Source organism: Apaloderma vittatum, unplaced genomic scaffold (assembly GCF_000703405.1).
Source record: "Apaloderma vittatum isolate BGI_N311 unplaced genomic scaffold, ASM70340v1 scaffold8099, whole genome shotgun sequence".
Classification (NCBI taxonomy): Eukaryota; Metazoa; Chordata; class Aves; order Trogoniformes; family Trogonidae; genus Apaloderma; species Apaloderma vittatum.
In genome coordinates, this window is record NW_009736902.1 from 73,765 (window position 1) to 79,911 (window position 6,147).

Consider the following 6,147-nt stretch of genomic DNA (forward strand, 5'->3'; position numbering starts at 1 on the left):
CTGTGTGGTCCCTATCATTACAGTAAGATGAAGCATATCTTAAAAGTATGTTTTGCTGAGAAATTCTTCTGGGCTTAAAAATCAAAAAGGTGTTTCTGATTGTAGTTGCAGTCAGGTGACTGAAAACTCAAACCGTTTCTTACCCAGGTTTTTCTTCATCCTGTCTTTTCCTGCTTTTGTTAGTTTCAAAGGAATGAACGTTGCCCATCGGTTTGTGCCCTTCTTTTCTCCTATTTTCTTTCAATGTTGGAAAAGGTGAGAAGTTCTCCTCTACCTGTTGCTTAGGCATTAGTCTTTTCTCCTTTTCACATGGAACTTATATGGACAACCTGAGAAGGAAACAAACTTTGGTTTTTAAGGGAGAATTTGGAAAGCAAAATTAAAGTTTTGATTATATGAAATGAAAATTCTATTTTTAGTTAAAAATTTCTCTCTTATTCAAAATTAAAACTTTTTGAACAAACATTTGATAAGCCCCTCATTTTGTGGTCAGGAAAATATTTCAGCTGAATATTTTTAACTTTTCTAATTGTGTTTATTATATTTCTTCATTCTTAGTAAATCAGTATTGTCATTCAGACAGAATGTTTCTGTCCTTTTCCATCTCTCCAAGAATCAGCACATTCCTGCAGCAAAGTTAGAGAACATCTGCTCATTTAATAGTTAACATTTTGGTTCGTATATATTCATATACAACTTTATCAGAGGATCAGTGCACCAGGCAGATCAGGGGTAAACCATATGTTGAGTTTCAGGAAGGCTGGGTGTAAAGCTAATCCATCTACGAGGATCCCAGGTCAAGGCACCATTTCCAGAGCTGAGGCTGAGGTCTGGAGGAGGCTATGGGTGTAGCAATCCTTTCCCCGAGTCCTGCTGCTGTGAGGAGAAGACACCTGCAGGAGCAGTGGGGATGCAGCGTCGGCTGAGAGGGATGTCTCCGAGCTCGCTCCCTCCTGCCCTCATAGAATCATAGAACGGTTTGAGTTGGAAGGGACCTTAACGATCAGCTAGTTCCAACAACTCCACCGTGGATGGGAACATCTCACACTAGAACAGGTTGCTCAAAGCCCCATCCAGACTGGTATTGAACACTTCCAGGGATGAGACATCCACAACTTCCCTGGGCAACCTGTTCCAGTGCCTCAGCACTCTCACAGTAAAGAACTTCCTAATGTCTAATCTAAATCTACCTTCCTGTAGTTTAAAACCACTGCCTCTTGTCCTATCACCACAGGCCCTTATAGAAAGACCCTCCCCAGCTTTCCTGTAGGCCCCCTTCAGGCACTGGAAGGCTGCTATAAGGTCTCCTTGGAGCCTTCTCTTCTCCAGGCTGAACAGACCCCAAACCTTGCTTGCTTTCCCACAGCCATCAGGGCTGTTTTTTCAGGTCTTGCTCCCTGGCTGCCTTCTCCTCCCGCCCAACAGTATGGCCTTTAGGCAGCACAGCTCACAGCTACCTTGTGCTACGCACAACCACACACTCCCTGAGATGCTGGGTGCCATAGAAATGCCAAGAGCAATACATGCTCTCCAACTTCTCATCCTCTGTGATGTCACCTGTGGGTTAAATCCCACCTGGCTCCCTTGTCCCTAATTTTGATTTCAGAAGCAGGTTAGGCGTGGCTTGTGCAGAAATTCCCCCCAGGAGGAGTTTATCCTACTGAGAACTTCCTTTGGAGCCAACACAAAGACCTCTACATGACAACTGCTGCCTCTGCTAACCCATGACTGTTAAAGCCTGTCTTCTCTCTGCAACACCTCCATAGAACCAACATAACCAGGACCACAGGAGCAAGCAAACAGGGTTTGAGACAGACTCATGCAGCCTACCCATTAGATTTAACTATTAACCCCCCTGAACAAAACATCTACAAGAGCAAGTGCACCAGGTTCACCAGCCCCATAGCAAGGATCTTCAGACCTGTGCCAACATCAGCACCTTGCATGGGATGAACATGCTCTGCTAATGAGTCAGAGCAAAGATCAGTGGCTGCATCACTGTGAGGACGGTGGTTCATACACCCGCTTGATAAGGTGCCACGTGCTGGTCCTAAGTACCTTTCCTGGAAAGTGATAACTGTTGGGTCAATTTTTTTATTTTCCTTTTAAGCAGAAAAATGTGTAGATGCTGATGTCACCCCTGCTGCAACAGTGCTTTGAATTTGGGTGTGTGTTTTTGGCTTTGCTGCTGTGTCACAGGCTCATGGTGCTGTTGTCTGCTGTGGACCCAAGCTGAACCACTCCAGAGTTCTTGGGGAGCTCTCAGATGCATTAAGGGCCATCTGAGATGTTCCTGAGTTTCTGAGAGGGCTGGTGGCCAGATCCAAGGGGAATCTGTGCCTATGGCTGAAGCAAGCCCAGGTTAGTGCTGTCTTGCGGTGGTAGACCTTTGCCAGGGTCTTTATAAGGGTGTCTATGAGACATAGACACACACCCTTAGTACTCTGATTTTCCAAGTCTGGGAAATGGAAGACAAAAGGCACTAGATAACCTGGCAGATTTTGGGAGTCAGGCTCTTTGACTGAGACACTCATTCCTCACCATCCTTTCCTGTTGGTCACCCAAGGGCATCCTGAACCTGGTACAGGTGTGGCTGAGGGCACAGGTGCATCACTTGTTAGCTCCAGCAGACATTACTCACCAGGGCATGGTGTCAGAGTGCTAATGAGGTGATGTGGCTGTTGTGGATGTGGCTTGTGCCTGTCTGGCTTGGGGCAACTTCACAGGGAGCAGATGTCTGCTGGCTGGTCCATGTGCTGATGGGTTTCCCACGCGGAGCCTGGGGAGGAACTGTGGTCCCAGGTAACTTACAGGGAGAGGAAGCTGCTGAGTGAGCCTTTGATTAAATGCAGGCAGGATGCGTGTGGTTTGGGCATCATCGACTTGAAAAGGTTTGCACAAGGTTTGCACCTCACTCTGCTGCTAAGCCTGAGCCCAGACTGCAGTTCTTAGCCTGGTCAACTCATTTGTCACCCCATTATTAGTGACTCCTGTCTGAGCCATGGAAGGAACTTGGTGCCACATCCCCGGAGAAGGTCTCAGCCCCTGTGTTATCAGGATGCCTTATGATGTTGAGGCTCTTTTTCTCTCTCCTGCCACTAACTGTTTCCTTTGCTGCAGGCATGGGGAGAGACAGGGACTATGCAGCCCCTTGCTGAGAGGTGGTATGAAGGAAGCAGAGGATCCCACCAGGGCTCTGGCTGGTTGCACACCAGGGCGATTGAGCTGCTCTGACAGGAAGGCTGGACTAGATGATCTTTTGAGATCACTTCCAACCCCTGACATTCTGTGATTCTGTGATTCTGTGAGCTTGCTCACATGGGTGCTCTGGAACTCTGCTCAGCTGGTTCCTGTTGCCATATAGTGCATCCTGCATCGCCTGGAAGGCTCTGAAATAACCACACCAGCATCATTCTATATTCTTGCCCTGGGCCCTGACCTCACCAGTGAACCTCAAGCAGGTCAGATGCAAAAAGAGCTGTGGTCTGCAATGGCATGAGGAGGAGGATGCCTTGGGTACCCCAGGAGATATGTGTGCCAGACACCTCTGTGGAAGCTTTGCTCCAGCCCTCTTGCCCGATACAAACAGATTCCTGCTCCAGTGTACAGACAGCTCAGCAAGGAGATTTTACTTGAGTTTACATCCCAAATTTGCTGCAGCTCCTGCTGTAATCTCCATTAGCTGGCTAAGAGAGTCTGGCCAGGATTACAAAATGGACGAAAAGAACCCCAGATGTCACTTGGTTTATCTCCATTGGCAAGGCAGAATTACGTGTGCCAGGGCATTTACAGAGTCCTCCTGCTTTGGAGTCACTTCTGTCACTATCCCTTTCCTGGCTGGTGCCCATGCAACAGCTGAGAGGCAGCTAATACAATTAGCAAAACTTAATGAGGGACAGTGCTGTTGGCCAGCAGCGTTAGCAGGACTACTGAGCCCTGTTCGGGTCAGAACAGAATCCACTGTGTTATCAACCAGCTGTCTTGAAAACTGGGTGAGATTTTATCCTTTGGTTTTGGATTAAATACGAAATGCTGCAATTCAGCTTTGTAGGGAGAGCTCTTCATTAAGCTTCCAGGAAAGCTAAGCTAGCTGGGATCTCCTCCACGCAAGCAAAGCCCTGAATGGGGCCATGGGCAGTATTGGGACATGAGGGCTGTAATGACAGAATCTCTAAATCATCACTGTAATTTATTCATATACATCAAATATTCTCATAATCAATAGCCTCTTGAGGTCTCTGGCATCAAATGTAGATGTTTTAATAAAACTATATAAAACATACACATTGTCCTTCCTTCTTCATCAAAGTGTCACCTTTTGTTTCTCACAGGCTTTGAATTTTGCCTTCTTGGCTGTACAATATGAAAAATATCATATTGTACACGATAGAAACTGCACAATGAAAACCAGAAGCCTCATGGCCTGAGGTGTTCTTCAGTGTGATGCATGGATTTGAAAAATCATTTGGGATGGAGGATGGCATTTGGTGACTGGACTTGTGCCTTACTATTGGTACACAAGTGTGCCAGCTAATGAGCACACGAAGCTGAAAGAGAGGAAATGCAGGTAGCTGATAGTACAAACCAAACCTTTCTTCTCTTTACTTTTTCTTACTAGGCCCTTGCTAGGACCTTCTACCACTTATTTTCCCAGAAGTGCTATTGGAGGACTTTTGTTCATAAAGGCACGAGGCTGGAGAAAAGTGACTGCAGCCTGCTATCTCATCATGCCTGTAATGTGGCTGATATTTCTCAGATCTCTCACAACAGTTTTTGTAACAAGCAATAAACTTATCTTTTTTGTTAATCACTAACCCTTACTTCCAATAAAAAACAAATCAGCCTCGTTCACATTGACTGACTAGATCAGAAGGTGATGAAGTATATTCTAAAGAAGCAGAATATAAAATGTTTTAAGTTTTTCTTGAAGGTGGCTTTAAATTAATTGTTTCAAACCACATTGCTTAAAAACAATTTATGGGAGCTGAAGGCACGTCCAAGCAATCATGTGTCTTGCTCTGGTGCTTAAATCCATAATATTGCTTCATGAGATAAAATCTCAGGATCCATGCTGACCCGAAGTGTTCCTTACCTCTGTCCTTGTGCACAGTCCCCCAGCCCCCTGGTACACTTTGGATGACACTGTGAACTGAACCAAGGAACTGATCTGGCTTAAAGTAACATCTGCCAAAACCCGCCTCCCTCCCCCTTTTTTTTAATCTGGATCAATTCCCCAGTCTGGTCCTAGTGCTAATAAAGCTGATGGGGAAGAAAATTCCTGGAGGATGAAGGGTGAAAAGGTGAGAGAGTTAAAAAAAATCTTCATCTCATCCTGCTGCTGTGGACTTTGTCTCATGAGACCACGCAGCTGAGCCGTGCAGCATCAGGCAGTGCACTGGGAAAGGTCACCCCAAAGCCTTTCAGCCCTGTTGAGTCTCTGCTTCAAGCAGACCTGAGCTCAGGGGGATCTCCATCAGGCTGTGGCTTCTGGAGAGATGTCAGGCAGTACCAGGGAGGATGCGATGGGTGACAAGGGAAGAATGCAAGAGCTGGTGGAAGAAGAGCTGCTTTACGTGAGGAGAAAGTGGGAACAGTCTGAAAAGCTGCTTTTTTAGTACATGCACCTGTATGATGAAGAAAGTGCCTGCCACTCCAGGAAGGGCAATCAATGCAAAACCTGTTGTACTGCCAGGCACGGTCTGTCAGTTGATGGCATCAAGACTTGCTTTTTTTGCTTCAACGAACTGTATTTTTATGTATATGCATATGTATTAATACAGGGCAAGTCAGATGTGGCCACAACCACCGTTTTCACATGCTCTGTGCCAAGAGATCCATCCTGAGCTGCAAGTGAAGCCTTGCTTCTAGGAATCCTCTCTGTACAGACTAGCAATTTGCAGCCCATGACCCCAAACCATCAGCAGATGCCATTGTTATTCCCCATGATATTTGCCTGTATCTCTAGGGTATATGAACTTCACACTTGCTTTCTCTCCCTTTCCATCCCCACCTTTGTTTTAAATAGTAATAGTTCATCCCAGAAGCATGTTTACTTCTTTGTCATTCTTGGACTTAAATATAGAACAACTCAAATTGTTTCAGGCTTAAAATTTTCTAATTAACCAGTGGGACACAGTGGAAGAGCTT